This window comes from Anoplophora glabripennis, unplaced genomic scaffold (genome assembly GCF_000390285.2).
Source record: "Anoplophora glabripennis isolate ALB-LARVAE unplaced genomic scaffold, Agla_2.0 scaffold800, whole genome shotgun sequence".
NCBI lineage: Eukaryota > Metazoa > Arthropoda > Insecta > Coleoptera > Cerambycidae > Anoplophora > Anoplophora glabripennis.
The window spans coordinates 71,965-96,912 of NW_019416886.1; the positions used below are offsets into that span (position 1 = coordinate 71,965).

The 24,948-nt window shown below is 33.5% G+C and overlaps 1 protein-coding gene and 1 long non-coding RNA gene across 2 annotated transcripts in view; one reads left to right on the forward strand and one right to left on the reverse strand.

Annotated features, from left to right (window-relative positions):
* Positions 1-24,948, forward strand: part of LOC108915033 — a 110,929-nt gene that overhangs the window by 53,962 nt on the left and 32,019 nt on the right. Inside the window, exon 3 of the mRNA XM_018720981.2 lies at positions 3,894-3,924. The gene's annotated coding sequence lies outside the window, so the exon portion shown is untranslated. The remainder of the gene's footprint in view (positions 1-3,893; positions 3,925-24,948) is intronic.
* The window catches only part of LOC108915034, a 59,966-nt gene that overhangs the window by 29,167 nt on the left and 5,851 nt on the right, over positions 1-24,948 (reverse strand). The window lies entirely within an intron of this gene.

The window sequence follows — 24,948 nt, forward strand, 5'->3', positions numbered from 1 at the left end:
AAAAAAAACAAGTAATTATCTAAAGTTTCAGATAATAAGGTATTTTTTATAAAGTATAAGTATGTTTTTATTCAACATTTTTGAAAAATTTACATTTTTATTTTCTTTGCGGTCGAAGGAAACTTCAGAAACTTTCGTTACATTTACATTGGCAGTTTATTCTCTTATTCTATTGCTAAGTTGTCAGTGCCAACAACGGCCCGTAATAGCGGCTTGTCGTTTAAATATAAATATGTCTACAGTACCTACACTCGATTTGATGGCAACAAAACGTCAATGCAAATGTCTCGCTCTATTGATGAATCGTAAGCTGGAATTGTTAATATACTGGGTGTCCCGCATAAGAACCGACACAGGGCAGGTGCGTGTAGGGGTGTCCAAAATATTGTGAATTAACCAAACTTACCTATATATAAAGTTGCACCCCTGAGGAGTTTTTAGCCCCCAAAGTGGGGCCCTAAATTTCGAAAAAAAAATATCTGCAACACTTTACCGTAGAAGAACCAAATTTGGTACATGATTTAGGTTTATTACTGGTCTTCTTTGACTATGATTTAAAGTCGTTAATTTAAGCACTACAAGGTGTTCATTGGGGACGACTCACCCCTGAAATTGTACCGAACTTTTCTTTCATTGACCGAATTGAAAAATAATAATATTAATTCACAGCAGAATTTAATTTAATTTTTTTTTACTTTTGTTAAATTTTAAAAAAACTTTATGGTTTTCAAGAAAAACCGTATTAACTGACACAAGATTTTAGCAGTGTTCATTAGAAAATATTCAAAAAGTCAGTAGTAAGCTTTATCTTTCAAATTTGACAAATAAATTTTACTTCACTTCTCTCCTAATTCTACAAAAAGAAAACAAGTACCTAGGTAGTTTTTACATAAGCGAATATTGGTAAGTATTAAGTAAAAAATACAAATAAATAATAAAAATAATATTTGATAGTTTTTCAACAACAATCAGAGGCAATTGTTGAAATAAAATAATTTTATTATTAACTGACAAGTTTGAAAGATAAATTCATTGCCTATTACTGACTTTTTGAGTATTTTCTAATGAACACTGTTAAAATTTTGTGTCAGGAATACGGTTGTTCTTGAAATCCATAAAGTTTTTTAAAATTTAACAATAGTAAAAAAAATAATTAAATTCTGCTGTGAATTAGTATTACTATTTTTCAATTCGGTCAATGCAAAATAAGTTCGGTACAATTTTAGGGGTGAGTCATCCCCAACGAACACCTTTTAGTGTTTCAATTAACTTTAAATCATAGTCAAAGAAGACCAGTAATAAACCTAAATCATGTACCAAATTTGGTTTTTCTACGGTAAAGTGTTGCAGATATTATTTTTTTTCGAAATTTAGGGCCATACTTTGGGGTCTAATAACTCCTCAGGCGTGCAACTTTGTATATAGGTAAGTTTGGTTAAATTACAATATTTTGGACAACCGTACATGAACCTGCCCTGTGTCGGTTATTATGCGGGACACCCTGTATATCGGAAACATAGAACCATCGATTGTGTATTTATCTTTATAGTCCCTAGAAAAATGTACAAACAAACCTTCACAAACCAATCAAATTTATATATTTTGTTATTTCTTGTTTTTGCATAACTATCCAAGACCAAAAAAATTAAGGTCCTTTTCTCTTTGACATCTGGCCTTAATGGACCCGTTTTTTTGAGGTTAGAAAAAGAACCATCAATTCTGATCGCGGATTCACGTTTAGCGGGGTCTTAACCATATAAATGAAATTTGAATATAGAAAAACTTTTTTGTATTTTTCCTAGCACTTTTTTATGAATTTTTGAGGTTAGGAAATTCCTGTGATGTGATAGCTCAATTCTGACACCGGATTCGTGATCAGGAGGCAAAAATACTACGGACATATGTCGCATGAAAAGTACAAACAACTTTTTTTTATGTGGCTCTGTAATTTTTTCCGCTCAGAATGAATTTACGTACGAGACGCAAGACAGTTCTAGTTTAGGATGATCCACTTCAAGCTGCGCTTGCATCCAATGCTTAAACTCATCCCAAACTAGTCCAGGATCCTCCATTGTATTTACTTTACTTTTTGTCTTAGCCTACCATTGAAGTCGCCAACATAACATTATAGGTTTTTACAGTTGCTCGATCAAGTATGCAAATAACTGAATAATAATGAAAGAATGCGGCTGTTGACATTTTCTATTCTATACTATAAAAAGATATTGTCAGTGTGTAAATATTTCAGCATTCATGCTATGTTTTAAATGTCTTGGAGGTCCTGGAAACAGGATGTTCAGTTTTTTTTATAATCAGTCATAACTTTCGTCAGTAATTTTCGCCTTTAAGTGTACCAGCTGCTTTAGCTTGTTAAACAATTATGTTATTATTATTTGCTTTATAGACATCTTTAATATCTAGTAAATGGGTAGTAGCTATTATAAGTTATAATATAACCAGAAACCAGAATAATGAACAAGAAATTATACATATAAGACTTTTACTTTTATAAAATCGCCTTTTCGACATGGATATACAAGATGATTACAATCTGAAAAATATCCGATATGCAATGAATTTGTACAAATGTCGTAGTGTATCAAAGAAATAAAGATTCCTGATTTTTTTTTAAGTAAAGACTAATAATGAAAAAAAAACATTGCAAATGTATTTCTGTGTACTTTGCTCATGAATAGCTTTTTTTAATTCACTGGGAAAGCTCGCCAAACCCATCGTTCCAATGAGTTGGTACACCTTGAATAAAAATAATCATTAATCAGCCACTTAAAAACCCTGATTTATGTTCTCTTTCGTGCGTTCACAACGAGAATTGTGTCTGCCTTAAGGGAGTGTTCTTGGAACGCATCTTTAAGCAATTCAACCGGAATAAAAGGGCGTTTATCGTATTATTCATTCTTTGTTCCTATTCCGTTGGAATTAAGCATAATTAATTTCATTTTATCCACCCAATTAACCATGTAGTACATGGACAACACACGTTTAATTGCATACTATTTTTGTTGCAGTGCGGTAGTTGTCTTGTTCTATTAATAAACTTTTCACATTGCTGGCAAGAGACTGCATGTTAATTTTTATTACACAGAAACACAAGGTTTATGAACTGTAATAACTATGATCTGTAACTTGACAATTGACGAGCACTGACCCGCTAGAGGGGTCTAAATTTGTGACGCTCTTTATCATTTTTCATATCATTTAAGTACGTCGACAAACTTTATGGAGAGATTATTTCAGTAAAAAGATTGTAATAAATATGGGTCCATAAATTAATACATAATTGTTTGCGAGATACAGGTTGTTGAACTTAGAAAAAAATAATCTTTTCTAAAATATCTAAAAGACATTCGATATAGAGTGACGAAACTTAGGTTAATGATTTATCTAGTAGAAATCCACAGAATTTGGATATAAATACATGGACCAGTGACGGCCCGTTGGTTAAAAAATAAGGTGACTGTGTTTACAGGAAAAGGTGTAGTACATTTACACCTTTATTTCACGTAAATTTGTATAAAGATGTATGAACCAACCATCCGTAAAATCAATTACTTAGCTTGAGCAAGCAAGTGTACCTATTTATTTTAATATTTTCGAAATATAAAAATGATAAATTACAGATTTTGTAGTTTGTTTGTTAATGGTTATTGTACCGTTCGAAATATTTGCGTGAGGAAGTTAATAATACTATTCAAAAAGGAAATATACAGTCATACTGCAAAGCAGGGTTATTACTATGGTTGTGAAATTCGAGTTTATGCTTTCTGCTCTTGCACTGGTTTGTAACAATAGAGAATGGGTAACTTTTATTTTTAAATTTTAGTTATTACTATAGAAATAGCCGTTGTAAGATCTAATTTTATATTTTGTTGCAGGGAAACTAAGCAAGGATAGATATTTAGACAAGTGAGTATAATAACTCGTTTCTGCTTTCATTTGGATTATGAATGAAAAATATGCAACATTCATTCTCGAGAACCTAACATAATTTGAAAAAAATATGTCTGGTAACTTTTTTTGAGCTTGTTTTTATTTACTACTGCTAGAATTTACTATGCTAACTAAAAGAAAATATGCTTGTTCATTTTTCGGATGAATAACTAGTCTGAAATAAACTTATTGTTTTTATTTCTAGACACAGTTAAGTTCAGATTTATGTAAAACTTTAAAATTCCGTTAAAAAAATCGTAAACGAATTACAGTTATTGAGACATGACGTAAAATCAAAATTAGTCTTCAAATTTGCATACTTCGTGTGATTACGAACGTTATACAAGTAGGCTATATTGTTTACCATGTTTAGAGATATCAAATAAAATGGCGTGATTTAATTCTGATTTACAGTTATGCAAATTTCACAACAGTACCTAACGTATGCCAATAAATGTTATACAATGAGAGATTAGAAAGGCTAATTTTGCACGGAATACATTAAATTTAATACGAATATGTAACTCGTTCTGATTTTTGACATACGGTTGTTAATCATACAGTGGCGTGTACAAGAAATTTTTACAAAATGGAACTGATCACAAAAATGTATTAATATCAACCTTTCACCCCTTTATTTATTTATTTACAGATTTGGCAACCCAACATATTGATAAACAATACAAATTACAGGGTGCACTATAGATAATAATATAATATAATATACAAAACTAAAATGAAATAAGAATACCAACTTACAATATATGTACATATTAATACAATAAATAAACAATCAATATTAATAAGTAATTAGCTAGTTTTAACAAAATGATATGATTAAGGTTAAAAGAAAAACAAAGGAAAGATAAACAAACAAAAAACAAAGCACAACAAGAAAAAGAGAAGAGAAAAAACCATTCCTTGACGTTTAACCGAGTTGAAAGAGAGGCTGAAAATCTCGATATGATTAAAAAACAAATTATAAGATTTTTGCAACATACTAAATGGGGAGTAATTTGCAGCATTGGTGGCATACGCAGAGTGATAGAATAAATTTGAGGAGCGCGAAATATATAGTTTAATATTAAATGATAGTGAGCTCAAAATGTAGCTGCAGTGAATTTTTCCGATAAATAAAACACAGACCAACAAAATTGAACTTTTTTTTGGAAGCATAAACTTGAATATATATTTCCGCAGGATTTAGGTGCGCTGAATCCGAATCTGGCAGCAGAATTGCTCTATCACGTCAGGTTTTTGAGATATCAACGAAAAAGTGCAAAAAACATTGTTTTTCGTCATATTTGAGGTTATGTAGTAATGCCTACTCTTTTTCAAAAAACTAATACTTTGAATCAAAAAGTACAAGGCACCCGCCTTCGAATGCCGTTGAGTTTACTCAAATATCTTTTTTTTTTCGTTGAGATATCACATGTTGAAATTTTTAAGTTTCTCAGTTTCTTAATATGCGAAAATCTACTAAGAATCCCTTAGACATCAAGCAGTCGATTACAATTCAGAAACTTCATAACCAATACAGTTTGTGGGTTTGGAGTTGGTGGGCTTGGAGTTTGTAGGTTCGGGTTTTGTGGGATTGGGGTTTGTGGATTTAGGGATTGTGGGTTTGTGGATTTGGAGTTTGTGATTTTGAGTTCGTATGTATTGAAAGTTTCTGAACTGCAATCAACTGTTTGACGTCTAAGGGATCCTTAGTAGATTTTCGCATATTAAGAAACTGATAAACTTAGAAATTTCAACGAAAAAAAAAAGATATTTGAGCAAACTCAACGGCATTCGAAAGAGGGAGCCTTGTACTTTCAAATTATATGTATTTTTTTTTAAAGGATAGATGGCATTACTACATAACCTCAAATATGACGAAAAACAGTGGTTTTTGCACTTTTAGGTTAGGATATATCAAAAACCTGATGTGATAGAGCAATTCTGCGGCCAGATTCAGCGCACCAAAATCCTTCGGGAATGCATATTAGTGTGTCTGCTTCTTAACCCTTGTCGACCTGTGTAATTTATGCAATAAAAGAACATATGCGATATGTCTCCTGGAGGCTGTAAATTCGATTCATAGTTTAGTGGTAGCAAGTGCCTATTAAATCGATAGTTTAAGTTATAGATAAACTTTTGATGGACTTTTTCTAAACGTTCGATATATTTAAGATATAGAGGATTCCACACTAATGTCGCAAACTCAACGCAATATGGTTAAGGACCTGGGATCACGAAAGGATTTAGTTACACGTAAAATAAATCGCAAAGCCTTACGCACAGCATATTCAACATGAATTTCAAAAGACAGTTTAGAATCCAAAGTGATACCCAGATCCCTAATGAAATCCACTTTTTGTAGCAACGTATTGTTTATTTTATAATTAAAATCAATATTATTTCTTAGACGGGTGAATTTAATGAATTGATATTTATTCAAGAACAATTTGTTAAAGTTACAGTAATTGGCGAAACGGTCGAGATCAGATTGAATATTCAGACAATCAGCAATAGATGAAATTCTTGAGAATATTTTCAGAACAGGAGCCAATGTCATTAATAAACAAAGAAAAAAGTAATGGTCCCAAATGAGAGCCCTGCGGTATATTTGACGTAGAGTGATTGATTGACCTATTAGTTAAATAGGATTTTATACATCTTAATATATTCTCAAGTATACCGATTGGAGAAATGTATAATAAGATTTTTATATTGAAAGCCTCAAATATCTTAGCAGGTATCGATAATAATTCAATTCTTGAATCGCCATGTAACTATAATGTGTGCCACCTTTTCAGAGACTAATAAATAAAATAAAAAAAAATAATAGAAAATGAAATGATGAGACAAAAAAATTGCCCTGTATAGTTTTATTTTTGAAATAACCATTATTTAACTAGAAATTAAAAAATATATAAAACTAAAACGAATTTATTGGATCACTGATGTGCTTAATGGCGCTATCTATTAAAAGGAAGTTTAACTAAAATTACATCTCACTGCCCTTTTAAATATTTCAGTCAACGCCTTTTATTTACCAACAGGAAGACAGAGGAGTTACTTAAGTAAGACGTTTTCTGTAATATCAACGTCATAGTCTAGTATAGGGGTCGGCAAGTAATTTTAGGTGGGGTCCGGATATTTTTGAAAATTTTTAACAAGGTCCAGAAAAAAAATTCATATTTCTTACAAATTTATTTTAATTTGGACTCAAATTTAATCTGCTTACTAACCATTAAGAACTCAAAACACTCACACAATTGTAAAATTCTAGAAAAAATGATAAGGTTGGCACTCAAACGTAAAAAAACATTTTTTAAATAATTTATTTGAGTAATTTATACTTTCAAAAAATTTTTGGCGGTCTCGTATTTTACCTTCCGCGGTCCGGACCTGGACCGCGGTCCGCCAGTTGCCGACCCCTGGTCTAGTACATCACAAGTTGATAACAATTTTTAAAATCAAACAGAAATTTATATAAGGAGTTATTAGTGAAATTGCTTTACGATTCGCACTAACTTTCATTGTATGATTATATGTGTGATAAAACACTTCACATTTTTTTATGCAAACACCCCATTGCAGTGACATGTGCGTACTATAATATTTCGTTTCCTGAAATGTGATATTTATGTTTAACTAACTTCCTGTTGAATGAAAAGAAAGTACATGCATTTTAGAAAGTTGATGTGCGTCTATTAATCTTTTAATTAAATCAAATGATTACCGATGCTATCATCAATTCAATTAATGGGTAATGAGTAGTTTATTAGCGATATATATTAATTATTATTAAGCCTCTCGATGTCGCTACTTTAAATTTTTGTAGAAGAAAAGCTTGACTTTGGTTTTATTGGCAAATCATTTGTAGGTAAGACGGATAGCAGAAAACAATAATTTATGCTATTTTGAATGTAATTTAAATAAACGTGTTTTGACTTGTGTTTCGCGACCAGATCGTTGAACGAAAAATTAAATCGTTTTATCGATACGTTAAATACAAAGTAAACAAGAGATATCTATTTTCTTGTTTTCAAGAACATATGTATAATAATAAGACATCTACCCTTCATTCTACGACAAGGTTAGTCTAGAAGTCATCGACTGTGACGTATTAATATAAAGGGTGTCCCAAAATTCACACATGAAGTAATTTTGATAGAAAACACAGGTTTTCAATTAAAAATTGTCAAATTTTTATAGATTTATACAGTGTACAGTATAAGATTATGTATAGAATAGCATATCGAGTAAATGCTCAATTTACACCTTCACAGCATAGCTGGTCGTGGGCTTGTTGGCATAAACCTTAAGACTTTAAAAAACCCCAAAGAATTTTTTCTTGGACTTTTGTCCAATGGCGTTAAATCGTATGATCTGGCCGGCCAATTTTGATTACCAAAATGGGAAATTACACGACCGAGAAAAGACTCATCCAGTAATTGAATTTGTTTCTCGGGATGTATGGCATGTGGCACCGTCTTGTTGAAACCACATGTCGTCTACATCTATAACTTGCAATTTAAGCACAAAAAACTGGATTATCATGTCGCGATAGCGAGCACCATTAACTGCTATTGCCCGCCTTTTCAAAGAAGAATGGTCCGATGATGCTTCCAGCCTAAAATCCGTACCAAACAGGGACTCGCTGTGGATGTATTTGTTTCTCAACAATCACTCGTGGATTTTCTGAACCTTAAATGCGACAATTTTGTCGATTAACGAAGCCATCAATATGAAAATGAACCTCATCGCTGAAGATGATTTTGTTCGAAAAATCAGCATCCACTTGTTGTTCCATAATCCAATCAACGAACTATCTTCGCTCTGCGTGGTCAGTAGGCTTCAGTTCTTGAGTCAATTGAACTTTGTAAGAATGAAGGTGCAAATATTTCGTGATAATACACTGTAGTCAGCTTCTCGAAATGCTCAATTCTTGACCACGGTGCTGAATTGATGTTCCTGGACTCTCAGCAACACTGTCACTTGTTAAAGGACGACTAGAGTGTTTATAGGATCACTAAATTGATCCAGTTTTCCCGAATTTTTCAATTAATCTCTTCACAGTTGATAAGTCAAATCACTATTTCGGTCATATTTTGTATACGATATTGCGAATTTTAGCTAACAAACCTTATTATTTTAAAAATATTACTCTGCAATAAAAACGCGTTGTTCTTTTGTGTAGCGCTCCATTTTTAACTCTTTGTTTTTTTTTCGATGGCAACGCTTTACCGCACAAATGTCGCAAAATTCAAATCTTGCATGAATTTTGGGACACCCAATATTTTGATATATTTAATGAAAAGTCACACAAATTTTTAGGTACGTATGGAAATAAAATACCTCAACATTTGTTGAAATTAAATGGATTTCTTCAGCAAATTATCAGAAATATGCAGGCGACAATAAATTAAAGAATATTTAGAATAAAAAATACATTTTATGAGCAGAAGGCAGAATTAAAAAAATATTTTATTGCCTTGTTTTGAATTTTATGACTACAATTCTTCCAAGGTTAAAATTTGTTTGTGAAAGTAGAAGTTAAAAACACTCATAATATTTATTGGTAATTTGGTAACTCAAGAAACGATTGGCACTTGTCACAAGCTTCTATTGAATTAAATGTGAAAAATTTTCAAGGCAGAATTACAAATTTTGGAAGTATATTTAAAAGTTTGTAAAAAAATTCTCGTTTTTGTCTTCAAATTTTCTCCCCAATTAAATAGTGTTACAATTTATGTGTTTTGCCGATAATTACCATCATGCTTGACACAGTTGTTATGGTTTAGTAACTAAGTAGATCCTAGCTACATACTTTGCATAACTGCACCAAAAATTTTAGGAATTTGGTATCGATCTGTTTTTATTATTTCGTGGTCAGTTTTTCTACTTATTGCTCTCACAGGATCTCCACAAAAGTAAGCGATGTATCTAATCGAGCGACCTTGCTAGCGAATTGACATTCGAAGCACAGCAAAAATTGGTAAAAGTTCTGACAATATAAATATTTAAAAGTATAATACAAGAAGTAGAAAAGTGTAAGAGTAAGTGTAAATTTCAGTTTTCAAAATTATCTGTCAAGACTTTAATAACATTCTTTTGTTATGAAAACATCTCTATAAAATTCTTATTAAGGAAACTCTAACGGTAATTTAAATATATCCTTACAAATGTTACCTATAACATAACAGATTTTATCACACCATTATTTTTACGACCTTCTAGTAGTAATTCTTTTCCCACAGACTGGCAGGGACAGGCCTACTAAGTCGGTATGATGCAAGACGTCATTGAAATTTTAATTTATTGGTCTTCCATTATACAAATTGTATACGTGAATTGAACTAGATATACGTTGTACACAACAGTAATATAAAATATAAATAAGTACGTTGTACGAAATGATAGTGCCGCTTATTCCAATTTTTGATACTCAAACAAAAGGAATACAAATTCCTTCATTATTTATTTAGTCAAAAAGAAGATAGGATAGCAATAATGGTTAAATATTTATTATAAAAAACGAATCCACTTGAAGTATAATAATTGAACTACTCGAACTGGAATACAATTGAAATAAAAAGAAATTCAATAAGAATCTAAATTTTTGTTGGAAATTAACGTATTCTTGTTAGATTTTAGTTAAATGAAGTTGGAATAAATTAACAAAATAATTAAACTCTTGTAAAAAAGCAACAACGACTATATTGTTGACATGTACCATATAACCCACTCAACTATCTACCAGAACCTTTCTTACTGCGAAGGATGAAAGTATTAGCAACCAATAATGCTGTAAAAAACTATAGTGTCGGATTTTCAAATGTGATTAAAAAAGATCATGCTAATGTGAAGACTCGTGAATGTTGAGAGTCTTTCGGTCCATTATACAGGGTGTCCCAAAAGTATGGAACCAGCACAAAAACTTTCGAAAAGTGCATTTTGAGGAATAATGATTCACACAAAAGATTTAGGATTTTTCCCTGGCTATTCAATGGTGACCCTAGACTTAACCTTGACCTTCAAGGTTATTTCAAGGGCAAGTTAATTTTTTCATATGGGATGCCCTACTTTTCACCCCGGAAATGAAATGAACGGAAAATTTTACGTTCAGATATGTCCTTGACCAGTTTCCGAATATGACCTCTGATGGTCATTAAAGGTCAAATCAAGGTCACGCATGATTTGGCGCGCTGTCTTGAAAACAACGGGTTGCAAAAAAATTACCATAAGTAGATTTTTCCCTGGGTATCTGACGGTGACCCTTGATTTGACCGTGACCTTCACCTTCAAAAACCTCACTATATCAATTTTGGCAAACAACGGTTGATTTTTGAAATCGCGTCCGCCATCTTGGACTAAAATTCCTCAAAAACAGATTTCAGATTCGTAGTCAGCGACCCCAAAAACCCCCCTATACCAAATTTGGCGTAAATCGGTTAATTTTTTGAAATCGCGTCCGCCATCTTGGATCCGCCATCTTGGAAAATGGTCAAGGACATATCTGAACGTAAAATTTTCCGCTCTTTTCATTTCCAGGGTCAAAAGTAGAGCATCCCATTTGAAAAAATTAACTTGACCTTGAAATAACCTTGAAGGTCAAAGTCAAGGTCACTTCTAGGGGTCGCCAAAATCCTAAATCTTTTGTGCTGAATCATTTTTCTCAAAATTTTCGAAAGTTATTGTGCTGTTTCCATACTTTTGGGACACATAGATGAGCGAGAGATGATGCTTTGTAAGACAAGCCAACTAATAGGTATTAGAATTAAGTAGCTTTCAAATAACATTGACCCTGATGCACAAAATCATATTGGGAGTCCTAATAAAGCGACCAAAAAACCTAGAGTATTCCCACTAAACCCTATTTAGAAGTTTTCAGTTTAACCTCAAAATGACATTGATCTTGACCCGGTAGAGACAGAAGGAACCCTAATTTGGACTCAGCGACCCGAAAAAATGACCTTATAATGACCTTGAGCCTGACCTAACAAGGCCAAACAGACCTCGGATTCGTACTTAGGGACCTCAAAAACATATAATAACCATGGTTGCCTCCACCATAGAGGATTTTTCTCGGTTTGACCTTGAAATGACCTTTAACCTGTCCTGACAAGGTCAAACGGACCTCGGATTCAGGCTCAGCGACCTCAAAAACATAGGGATATAGTGGTCTAATCCGATGCACAGATTTTTTCTTTTTTGTGAGGCTGTGATTTTAAATAAAACCCAACAAAATTTCAGTTCAAATCTAGTAAGAATCTAAGAGGAATATAGTAAGAAAACAACGTGGATCAAGTTTTAATAAAATGGAAATTAAGCGAAATTCGATTTTTTCTCTTGGAGGACCTTACTTAAATTAGCATTCCCAGATAACAATCCAACTAGAATCAAATTAAATTATTAATTTTTGGTGAGCCTCAGTTCCAATTAAAAAAAACATGTTTTCGAAACATCCTTTATAGTCTATACTACCTCATACGTAGCAAATTTAGGTTACGAGTTCTTAATTTCTCTCCCCTGTCATGAAATAAATCAAATTATGTACATGAAGTATAAACATAAACGTCTGACACTTTATATGATCTCATTTTTTAACACAGATTTTTTCAAGCGTTACATCACAACGAGCATATTACATGCAGAACGCAGTGCATTTTACTGTTTGAAAGTGATTATTTATATGCAATAAAGTGTTGTATATACGCTTAAATGTTAAATATCTGACCTCAAAATTATGCCGTGAGTGGTACGGAATTTAATTTTCGCATTATACGAGGTATGTTCAGAAAATAACGGAACTTTTTTAATTACGCGTTAATGAAAATGTTTATTGGTATCTGGTTTATTGGCAGCATTGGGTTGCGCATAACCTCCTCTGCAACCACATGTTCTTGGATTGTTGATATCTCATTTAGTTTTTGTGATATTGTTATTTAAGTGCCACGTGTTTAAGTGATAGAGACGATATTTGAAATGTGCGATTTTCTGTAACAACGATGCAACGTAAAATTTTGCGTGAAACTGGCGAAACGCAATGTTACGAATGGTTTTCATAATTTGAAAGTAGTCGTCAGTTAATTTGAATTTGATCCGCGACCAAGAAGGCCTTCGACTTCAACTGATGACTCCCACTTTAAGAAAGTCAAAAATCTAGTGCGTGCATCGAGTTGCAGCAAAATTTGTTTTTCGTTTGATGATCGAAAAATCAAAAAGAAATTCGTGTGAACGTTTGTCGACAACTCCTTGAACAATCTAATGACGATCAAACATTCATTCAAAGGATCATAACGGGACACGAAAGTTGGGTTTACGGCTACGACATTAAGACAAAGTTCAATCATCAGAATGGATTGGCAAAAGATCTCCATGCACGTCAGTCTCGATCCAATGGTGGTCACTGTTTTTTTCGATTTTAATGGAATTGTGAATTTTGAATTCTTGCCTCAAGGTGAAACAGTGAACCATGTGTACTATCATGTGTACAACTCATGGTGCTTGCATCTTGACAGTGCGCCCGCAAATTCAGCTATATCAATTCGCCAGATTTGTGCCAAAAATCAGATTACTGCCCTCTCTCACCCTCCTTACTCGCCAGACCTGGCACCTAGCGATTTTTTTCTTATTTCCGAAGTTAAAATCAGTGTTGAAAATACGCAATTATCAAACTATTGATGACACTAAAGCAAATTCGTCGCAGACTTTAAAGATCATTTCAAATGAAGCTATCCAGGACAGCTTCGCGAAATGGAAACATCCATGGGAGTACGTTAAAGGAGACAAGGACCAATAACGCATAGAATAAATAATCAAGTTTAAAAAGTAAAGCTCGGTTATTTTCTGAGCAGACCTCGTATGTTCTACATTGTTGAAAATCGTGATAATCTCGTCTTTTATTCAGGTACGTAGACCACCTCAAATTTTTGTAATTATGGAGTAATTATATGTGCTGCGAAGTTAAAATAAATTAAAAAATGTTTCTCAACTTAAATTATTGATTTGTAGTAAAAATAACTAAGTATTACAATAACGGTGTAATAAATTAAATTCGGTTTGGTAAGATAAGGTAATGCTAATGAAATCTAAAGTCGCGTTGAAATACAATTCTTATTGACATGCAGCTACTATTGTAAAAACATAAACTTAATCTTTAACCTACTTAAGTGGGCAATGATATAAAATGGTCAATGAATTTTTATCGGCATGAGATAAAAGTGTCCACAGGAAACGCATAATTTGTAAAGACATTAAATTATCTGTTAATGACGAACATCTACTGATTGTCGACTATTTCTGGGTCAAATCTTTAAAGAAATATGTACCTACAGTAATAATAGTTTTCCTCTATTTATTTTAACAAAAATACCCCGCAAGTTTGTAATCAATTCTACTCGTAAAATCAAGGTATTACGTAATTATAGATTTATTGTTAATTTGAAAATTCGTTCTTGTTTCGAGTTCGAGTCACAAAAATACTAGCTTGATGCGATTTCTACAATCCTCGATTAATATTAACAAATAAGTACTTTCAAAACTGCGATATCAAAACCGGTATCGGCGGACGGAATCGAATTTGTTCGAATAGTACGTAAACCACTGTTGGAATCTATTCCCTCAAATCCTTTGGAACGATTCGTTCAATTCGACCAATAGTTGCGAGCAGCACGTGCTTAATCATTGTTTACACGATTGGAATATGCAAGTTGACTCTACACGTACCGTATATTGACAGGGGTGGGGGATGGGCCAAAAAACAAACGCCCAACATTAATTCCGTGAAACGAGAATGGCCAATGTCCTGGGATCTACACTTTCTTTCATTTCTTTTAGTTTTCAGTTTATTGGTTTGCGCGAAGATGTTCGTAATACGTATAGTAAAATTTAAGTAATATGTAGTGAAGCATCTTTATGTGTACGAGAATGACTGTATATACAGGGTGTCCCGGTACTTGATATAAAAAAGTCGAGTACACATAGATGAGGTCAAAATAATATCAGTTCTCATATAATTTTTTTCCATACGGGCCTTCATTAACAAGTTACGGGCCCACAAAGGTGAAAATTAAAAAGATATTTTTATTTACAGTCTCTAAACTATTAACTTCACCATGATGCAAATTTGGTGGTCGATAACACATGCGTATAGCTTGTTTTTTATGATGTAAGTGAAACTTCATTATGCTTAGAACGCCAATGGTTAACAACCCAGATTTTTTGCATAGATGACGATCGCAATCTGCCTGTATCAAAAATAAGTTCCCTGAAGAATTTTCCAACGATAATACCCTCTAGGTTCAACTCGGTAAAATTAACAGTTTAGGAAATATTTGTGATTTTATGTCACATGGAGCAGCGTCTCCACCATTTTTAGTTTTTAATTTTTATTGGACATAATTACAATTTTAGAATCGTACATGTTTTTAAAATAAGAGTAGAATATTTTACCGTCTGCTAAGATAATTTTCACTAACAAAATTTGACAAACACCACTACACATAACACAAAATAGAAAAACAAAACAAAAATAAGTTAAAGGAAGTTAAAAAAATAATTTAAAAGATAGAAAACTATCAAAATACATTTTCAATATGGGCACTTTCCACATCCGCACACTTCCTAAATCTGCGAATGTTATTTGTTTGTACATACACGAAAAAGCATTTCTGGGGTAGGTATGTGTAGAAATGGAAGAGTATGAAACCGAAATAGACGAAGGTGAAACGGAAGGAAGTGAAGAAAAATACGTATCGGTAGGTGAAACAAATCTAGTTAGGAAAATAGGGCTTCCAATAGATGCACATTATAATTGGGAAGTTTGTGGTGATTTGAAAATCATATCAATCATTTTGAAGTAGCAGTCAGGATTTATCAAGTGGGCTTACTTCTTGTGTCTATGGGATAGTCGATATTGAAACAATCAATACAAAAAGGCACAATTACCTCTTCGAAAAACTGCTTCCTCTACTCCTTATACTTGGTCTGATGCAACAATTTGTCAAGGATTTGGATAAAAACGGAAATTATTTCCAATACTTATAATATAACTAGTCGGAAGAAGGCATCTCCGACAGACCTCAAATCCGAAGAATATTTCATAACAACAGTGACGGATATTGAGCGAGATGCACTATAGTTCAAAAATTTTCAGGGAATTACAAAGGTCAGGACTACGATACTATTGTAGCAGAAATGGCAATATGCTACCAATGAATGTAAAGATTAATTTCTTGGGTTCTTACATGAACGACTTTCCTGAAACCATAGGAGATTACAGCAAGGGGCAGGATGAACGTTTTCATTAAGATCTGAAAGAAATTGAATTGAATTAATGGCGGACTTCTATTGATTACTGAAAAGAGAAATTGAATACCACTGCAAGTTTGATTTTTTTAATAATATCCGACTTTTTCCCAAAATAGATAATTACTTACATATAGGAGGAGCCAGGAAGCTTAACCAGTGTTCATCGTCTCAAAATATATTGGAATAAGATTAAGACTGGTCAAAATAAATTTCTTCATTCAGTGCAAATGTCGATAAAATTGGTTTTATAGCGATGTTTCATATTTTTCGGCGATTTTTCTCGAACAGCTGAACTAGTGTTCAACACATTAAAATAGTCAGATTAAGATTTTACCGTGTCCAATAATTTTCAACTGCTCTTTTGTAATTTTCAGGCATTTTTATCATTTTTAGGAAAACTAACAACGGAGTCGGATTCAGCGCGTCGAGATACATATACAGGGTGTGGCGTGTATATTCTATAAAAATTAAATTACAGCTTCCTGATGATGTTTGTAATAGAAAACTCTTATACGAAAAAGTTCTATTTTTTTTTTTGTAAATTAAAGTTCATTTATTCAACGAAAATGAAGGCCGACCCTGTGTTATTTATTAAAAACTTTGGAAATGTTTCTATGCGACCCGAGATGCAACCTTATAATTTAAGTCGGTATAATCTAAACTAGTAATACTAAAAGAAGGTTAGGTTATATTGTCAAAAAATTTGTGCAGTCAACTGATTTTGTATTTGTATTGAATTCATTATTCACTTAATGATTAAATATCGTCCATCGATCCATCAGTGTTAAAAAGTGAAAGATTCCAGACAAAAGTTTTTAATTTTGTAATTCCACGATAGTGACTGTAATTTTTATAAAGAAGTAAATAATAAGAATAGCGTGCTGATTACATTAAAAACGAGATTCTTATTTCTTACTTTGCTTAATTTTTTAGTTTGCGCACAAACTATGTAGTTTTACAATAAACCGAAAAAACAATGCATTTACTATTTCCGAACGTGTCGATATGGCGTTAGTGTATGGTGCACCTGAGAATATGCGCTCGTGGCAACTAGGTTGTACCGGAATGATGGCCACAACGTCACCCCCCATGTTTAAATACAATTCTACAGTGCGTTCAGCGGCTGCGAGATACGGGAAATGTTATTCCTCGAGGAGAAGGACGTGGTCAGCAAGTGAACTTTAATATTGAAGATGCAGTGTTGGAAAATCTTGGCGAAGACCCCACAATTAGTACTCGACGACTCGCACAGCAAGTAGGAATCTCATCTCGTACCGTACATCGCATCTTAAGGCGCCAGCTGTTGCACCCCTATCATCTGCAACCAATTCAACAGATTTTACCCCCAAATTGTAATCAACGAATGCGTTTTTACAGACGGTTTTTACGGCAATGTGCCAATCAAGTAGACTTTCCTGCTTTTGTTTGTGTAACAGATGAGGCGACATTTACCCGTGATGAAGTGAATTTCAATAATATGCACACATGGGCCGATGAAAATTCTCACGCGATTAGGGCAATGTTTGGACTAGCATAATAGGCGATGTACTTGTGGGTCCCTATTTCTTTAGACGACTAAATGGACCAACATATGCTGACTTTTTGGAGAACCGGTTGCCTGAATTATTGGACGATATGGCATTACAAGTTCCAGCACGTATGTTTTATCTTCAAGATGGGGCTCCTCCACACAGTACTCGAGAAGTAACGACACTTTTGAATTAAATGTTTCCTCAGCGATGGATTGGACGTTGGTCCTGTGCCGTGGCCACCTGGTCACCCGATCTAATTCCAATGGACCTTTATCTTTTGAGTCACTTGAAGTCATTGGTTTACAATACTCCAATTGCTACGGTGGAAGAATTGCGAAGCCGTATACTTGAAGCTGCTGACACAATTAGGGGAATGCATGGAATTTGGGAAAATATTCGCTAAAATTGGGTGCGTCGGTGCCATGCCTGTATCCACGCTAATGAGGATCAATTTCAACATTTTCTCTAGAAACGGTAAGTTTTATTTCATTTTGTTGTATATTTTAATGGAGTTTGTTTAGTGCACGCAGTTGGCAGCTACAGATGTTTACGGATGTGGTTTTGTTTGCGAATGCGAACTCTTGCAGTAGCAACAATGCATTTAAGATAGTAATTACTATTAATTATTATAAGAAAATATCAGTTTTTTTTAATATCTGTTTTTCTTAGTTTGTACTTTTGCATTGAAAAATTTCCTAAAAATTGAAAAGTATCTTTCTATCTTTCAACGTCGATTTATTTACGCGGCTGGTCACAGCACGTAACTCATCCTACAGCACACGGACAGGACCGTTCCAGAGAAAATATTTTGATCCATAATTGAACTTTAATTTACAAAAAAAAAAACGCAAAAATAGAACTTTTTCATATAAGACTTTTCTATTACAAATATCGTTAGGAAGCTGTAGTTTAATTTTTATAGATTATACACGCCACACCCTGTATATAGCCCTGTGGGCTCTCAAGGCCAGCCCATTTTTTTTATTTTGGGTGTCTATGTTATTGCCGGCGTTGGGATATCATAAAGCGACAAGGTCGCGACAGGTATCCTGAAAAACGTGAACTTTGCAGTACACCCATTTGATCAGATTAGCGGCCGCTAACGGCATTAAATTCCTCGCGGTAGATGGAATTGTTATTCAGCGGTGAACAATATCGACAGCTAGTTGGATGTGTGTGATACAAGTTCATGTAATGTTACGACAGATACGTGCCTGGGAGTTCTAAATTCCTGGTTATTGAGGGCTCGGTCCGTTATGCAAACACACGCAGCGAAATATCTACATAAAATGGAATTCTATTATCCCGCGTATCCGCCTTGGAGACGAAAATTTATATCAGTTTGCCGTTAAACACAGAAGGCGATGAATGTTAACATTTTCGGTGTTTCTAATCATCATCTGCAAAAAGTGGCCCGTTATTATGCTACCACGAAGCTCTGGGCAAATTTTAATTTGGGAATTTGGAGAAAATAAACGTTATTTAAAAAATTTCAGCACATTTTGTAACGTGACCTTAATATTGCACCTGACCATGTACGGCCTGAAACAAAATATAACAATATTAAAAGCATGAATAAAATATTAGGGATAACTACTTGCAAAATAATGCAGTTGCATAAGTACTGTGTTGGTAAATTTTTATTGAAACATGCGTCTCTTTGGTAATGGTACAATCTGTGACCAGAAAATTAAACGAAAATAGAAATGTACTCACTGAACTATGACACAGATACATACAGGGTGATTTATGTCAAGAGGCGAAAAATTAAGGATTTGGTTCAGAATCGAATTTAAAAAACTAAATACCTATAGGACTTCGTTTCTCAGTGTTGGTTCATGTTGCTCGAAAAGTCATCGAGAAATGTTCACATATTCATACAAAATATTCACATAATTCGAAGAATTTTATAATAAACCGTGTAGTCCAGGCAAGTTAGTCCAAAATCACCCAGAATACGGCAATTTTTTTCTGATGAACCGATCGAGTTGCGGTTTTCGGCATTGTCTTCGGAAAAATATCAGGAAAAAAGTCTATATATTACACTTTGGGGCTGGATCGAAACTGCATTGCGGGTGCATAAAGTGCATCTTGGAGTGCATCAATTTTTCCAAATTTTCTAAAAATGGTAAAAATTGACTAAAAGTTGTAGAAATTTGTGTGCACGAGTTTTTTGACCCTGAAAAATATACCCAAAAGCCAACGGCCCTGGGGCCCCCCAGGGTGGCAAGCGGGGGGTCTTCTGTAAAACATCGAATAGCTGAGTAATTGCCTTCTAAATTTTCACTCGGGGTTTTTTGGGTCGGGAATTCCGATTCTGACACTAAAAAGTATGCACGACGCCCGTGGGGTGGGCTTTCTGGAAAACATCGAAAGGCAAATTTTTGCAATAAAACTGCTCCATCCGCCTACCAACCATGATCTTGTAGGCTTATCTTTACATTGTAACACACGCAAATTTACATAGATTAGACAAGAAGGGCCCCCACTGGGGGCTCCAGGGGCGTCGGGCATACTTATCAGTGTCAGAATTGAAATCCCCGAGTGGAAATTTAGAAGGCAATTGCTCAGCTATTCGGTGTTTTACAGAAGGCCTCCCTTGCCCCCACTGGGGGCTCCAGGGGCGTTGGACATACGTTTCACTGTCAGAATCGAAATCCCTGACCCCAAAAACCCCCGAGTGGGGATTTAGAAGGCAATTACTCAGCTATTCGATGTTTTACAGAAGGCTCCCCCTTGCCCCACTGGAGAGTCCCAGGGCCTTCGGGCATGATTTTTCTGGGTCAGATTCGGAATCTCCGACCCCGAAAACCTAATTTCTACAACTCTTAGTCAATTTTTACCATTTTTAGAAAATTCGGGAAATTGATGCACTCCAAGATGCACTTTATGCACCCGCAATGCAGTTTCGATCCAGCCCCAAAGTGTAATATATAGACTTTTTTCCTGATATTTTTCCGAAGACAATGTCGAAAACCGCAACTCGATCGGTTCATCAGAAAAAAATTGCTGATTTATTGTCTAACTTGCCTGGTCTAGTGACAGCGCGCGTGAAAAAGATTAACTCTGAGCCATACATTTTATTTCTCGATGGAACTTTTTTTTAATGTAGCATCTAAGTATTTTCGGGGTCGCTGAATACGAATCAGAAGTCAAAATCGTAAAATTCAAAATGGCTGATCCAATATGGCGGACCAATACTTCAAAAAAATTTTTAGTTTTCATGAAAATCAGTATTTGGGGGGTTTTCGGGAATTTCGGGTCTTTGTTTACGAATATACGAATAGCGAGCCAAAAAACCTTTTAGTACCAAATTTCAGCAAAATCGTAGCATCTTTAGCATTTTTGTCCGCCATATTGGATCCGTCATTTTGAATTTCTAAATTTTGAGTACGGATTCGAAATTAACGACCCCGAAAACCTCAGAGTACCACATTTCATAGCAATTGGAGCACATTTAGTATTTTGGCTGCTTTTTCAGTTTCCTGACCCATAGTGCACCAGTATGATGATTCCACACTGTTAAAAGTCTTTGAAAGGCATCATAAAATACTCATCGAACTGGCTGACTTATATTGGGAAATTTTCCTAAATATTCTCGACTCTTCGGTGCTGAATTTATCTTACCTTGATATCTAAAAAAAGAAACCCGATAGGAAAAACATGATATTTCGTCTTTTTTTTACTTATAATCAGATTCTGAATCAGATTCATAATTTTTCGCTTCCTGTTATGAACAATGTATAAAATTATGAAAAATATTACTTGGTAAATTTTTAGTAAGTGTGATAAATACATAATTTTGATTTATTCTCATTTCCAATGTAGTAGGTGTTTATTTACTTTGAGAACACGCATCCACATCTTCCGGCTATAACTTTCTCCTAAGTATTGTAATGAACGTTTTATTACACTTCTTTTATAGGAATATGTATCAATTTTAACCTGCATTATAAACCCATCGTAAACACAGGTCTTCTATTCTGGGACTGGTATCCTTATTTTTGATTATGGAAAGTCACAAATAGTTTGGACCATAGATAATTTAGAATATTGTTTTAGTCTTATTAATTTAAAGTATACAGGGTGTCAAAAAATATTGTAATAAACTTGGAGGATTGGTAATACTCAAATATTTCGCCACACTTTTTCCCTTATTTTGACTAGTGCTACTAGTCCTAGAGGTAAACAGGTAAAACCTCACTTTTGAAATCTAGACATTTATTCTCGAACATTTTAAGCATCTTTTGAATTGAATCTATGTCGAATAAGTTCTTATACGACCATGTAGTCAAATCGAATATTTACCGTGACGCGTTGCAGCATTGGAAATCCCCTTGTTTCTGGTGTATACTTGAAATATTTCCCAAAACCTCAGATGACTTTCACTAGGCAGATTCGTCGCGGTTTATGAATTTCAACTCTAGTTTCCAATTTGCAAATAGGATGTGCACATCCTTTCCGCTGCATTACCACGAAAAAATATTGTAATAAGTTTCCTTTCGTGAGGTGTTGCGTCTTCTTGCAAAATTTGACATGGTTTTGCGGAGACAATGGTGCCATTTTGAATCGGCCTTTCTTTGAGTTCATCGCGGTTACGTAAAAATGTGCAAATGTGGAACCTTTTCCGTCCTTTCAGCAAAATTGCGCACAGGTTTATGTACAGAGGCAGTCGCAAAAATTGCAAAAACAGTTACTGTATTCGTGTATAAAAAGTGTTTTTGTATAATTCCACAAAAAACTGTATTATTTTTATTGTAGTAAAATTTTATAATATTGTCCTACAATATATATCTACCTCTGTGCTTGTAGCAGAAAGTAGTATACAGGGTGTAACATTGAATGGGAGCTACATTTATAGGAAGACTACCTTTGACTTTTTGAATCGCGTATAATGAAAACTGATTTTTTTGCCCCCTTTTTCGTAATTTTTCATACCCCGCCTCTGAACCGGCTAGTGTAACCTCAACCAACCGCGTGCGCTAGTTGCCAGCATGAGCTACACCATGCAGAGTTGACAAATCTCATTTTGAGGCGTGTAATATGTACAGTGTCATTTAAATAAAAATCGAACCCCGTTATCTTTCTTACTTTTATATCCAGGAAAAAATGGTAAAGACAAGTAAAGTTTTAGGAAATTTTCTATATAGAAAAAGATTATTATTATTATTATTATTATTATTATTATTATTATTATTATAATATTTCTGCATGTACAGTTACTTGGGTTATGTCAAAAAGCAGCAACTATAGACAATGAATTTCATTAAAATTGGAAAAAACTAAAATTTGTTGCGTTATAACACCATATTTTAAGTTCATGGATGAAACACCATGTACAAATAATCGTAAATGACAGCATGTAAGTACACCTAATGAACCCGTAGCAGACTTAATTTAAAAAATATTCTAAGCATTCCGCATGAAACTAAGGGACGTCGTGCCCTGACATTCCTATTTAATTTCCCCTTGGGATCCCTGCTGAAGGACTGGTAATAAAATTCTTGGCCCAAAATTTGTTTAAACAGAGCGCTCAAAAAACTTTTAAATTGGAACTGGAGAGCCCTTTCAAAAACAAGTAAATAAGATGCACGTTGCCAGTTATTTGTTTTGTCTTTATTACAGCATCATTGATTCCTACAATATATTGCGTTGCGTTCGGTTATAGAATAGTGTAGAGTAGAAAACGATTGATTTAAACGTTTCTTTATGTTGAGGCAACCTTTAATCGAGAATGTGATCTCTTTAAAGGAAATTCACAATGTAATCTAATAACTTTTTAAATAATTTATAAACTGAATAAACATANTTCCTGATTATAATAATATATATATATATATATATATCTATCACATATTTGCTTTGGTAGTTTGAACAATACAATACTTTGGTTTATTTACTGATTCTGCACAGTCAAGATTGCCAAGGAATAAACAAATATTTAAATTCTCTTTTAAGAAAAAATATCTTATTATAAAAGGTTTTACATAATACCTTCATCCTGTTCTAGACAAATGACATATACAGTGTGTCCCAAAATCATGGAACAAAATTCGTATTTTCTTTCCAGTTCAGATTTTAAAAAATCGCTGAAACAGGTCAATTAGTACATAGAAATTGTCACTTTTCTGCAACATTTTCATTTTTTTTTAATACGACGCTCTATATTTTCTACTATAAATAGCCCTTCTAAAGATGAATTCACCGATATAAGATTATACCTACTTTTATGTCACAGTCTTTAAAAAATGGAGGAATCAAATAAAAACAATAATTTAGTACCTACCCCAAGTAGCACAAATAAGTTTATAATAGCTTTAAGAATATCTATATAACCACTCTCCCACAGGTAAAAGCTTTATTAAAAGATGATGAGAAGAGTTATTCAGTATTAAATAAGCATTTATAAATCCAAAATAGGCGCAGCTTATAAAACCGTTTTATAAAAGCTGTGCGCATACAATATTTACTCCACTAATTAGTTACATCCTTACAGCATTTATAAAATATACTATAAAACCTTTATACAGAAAACATAGGCTGCATAACCAATGTACACTATTGTCTTATAAAACAAATTTGCTGGTATGTTGTCTTCTGGCCTACTATTTACGAAGTAGCTGTATAGTGGTGATGTAATTGTCTCCAAAGAAAAGCTTTATACGTGTTTTATAAAAGCTATTTCTTCAATTTGAACTCGATGAATGTTGTATTAATGTCTCCAACATACAGTACAACAAATTATTTTAGCAATATAATATATGCATTTATATACTAAATCGTTTTATTAATAAAAGCTTTGGGCTATGGCTGATTGTTGTTTACATAAAATAGATACTCAAGACTTAATGTTTACCAATATACAGTCATTAACAATAAAATTAATATGTATCTAGAGAATCAAAAACTACTTGCATCGAAAATTTTATTGACGAAATATACCACGATACCTTTAAAAAAAACTAAGAGCCTTTAAAATTAAGCAAATTTGGTAATCATGGGTAATAAATTTTGAAAAATGATGACAATTTTCGATTTAATAAAAAAATAAAGAATATGTACATAATAAGTTATTAAATATAATTCAATAGACATGCATTAAACTAATTATTTCATGATACATATATTATAAAATTGAATTTGTTTGTGGCGTAATTCTGGT